Raw genomic sequence first — 1,186 nt, 5'->3', positions numbered from 1 at the left:
CATAAAATAATCCCTGGGATGGACCTCCTCTGACCTTTTCCAGGGTCTTTTTCCCAAAAGCAAGCAATAGGTAATAGAATGTCTCTTCCAACACCCAAAGGGAAGGAATTATGAGTGATGTGGGTACCAGATGGCCAAAATTATGTTGACTACCTGAGGTTTGTCCAGGGTACTCACCTTCAGGATTGTGCCTGGAATGGCTGCTCCTCATATCCTTCTCCAAATAATGTTGTTAAATTCCAGCCCCAGGGAAAAATCTTGAGACCAAAAAGGTATTGTCTTCACTGAGTCTATACATAATATTATTATGTCTAATACATAAGCTCAAGTTTTTCATCTTATAACCTGAAGGCATTTAGATGTTCTCAAACTCCAATCACCACGGTGGCTTCCTTCTTAATACCTGAGAGAGATCCGTACAGCTGCATTCTGCACCTTCTTCTGAATGCAGGCTTTCTGTCTCTGTTCTGGTTCCTTCTATACCATAGCATCTGTATTTGTAGCAGCCCTTCTTTCAGGGAAACAATTTTACCACAAATTCGGCTTCTTGTTTTCCTTCCTTGACTGAGCGCATGACGAACTGCCCCATCCCAGGGGGCTCTTTTTACCTGCAGTCTTTGAATTATTATATTACTGGCCAGCTTCACCTGATGGGCCCCCTTGCAGTCCTCATTTCTCTACAAATAAAATTTTTCTTGTGAATCCCTGGTTTTTGTCTTCCTGCAGCTCATCTGCCTCAGGGGAAATTATCAGCTGTGTGTTAGATAGCAGTCTGTACCATGCCCTAACTCTGAGGAATGCTTTTCACATAGTCAATTGAAAAGGTACCAGGCTTAGAAAAACACCACTGATGGCAACCTAAGCCCCAAACAGCTGCTGGTACAGCCTAATGAATACTGGGATTGTGGGCCACTTCTGTATTTCTCACAGACTGTGCAGGAATCTCATCTTTCTTACTTTCCCCCTTCTTGGGCATTCACTTGAACTCTCTTCTTTGCACTTTACCCACAGTCTTTAGTTTTAGCCAAATGTCTTAGGTCCCACACACCAGATTCTTTCTAGTTTTTACCATGAAGTGAGGACTCTAACCCATTACCTGGTGGTATATCCCACATGAGATGAATCCTTTATGCTGCAAAGGGACCAATTAGAAAACTATTTCTCTTTCCCTAAAGGAATTCCTCAT

This window comes from Callospermophilus lateralis, chromosome 2 (assembly GCF_048772815.1).
Source record: "Callospermophilus lateralis isolate mCalLat2 chromosome 2, mCalLat2.hap1, whole genome shotgun sequence".
Taxonomy (NCBI): Eukaryota; Metazoa; Chordata; class Mammalia; order Rodentia; family Sciuridae; genus Callospermophilus; species Callospermophilus lateralis.
The sequence above is the reverse complement of the archived record's forward strand: the minus strand, read 5'-3'. Positions refer to the sequence as shown.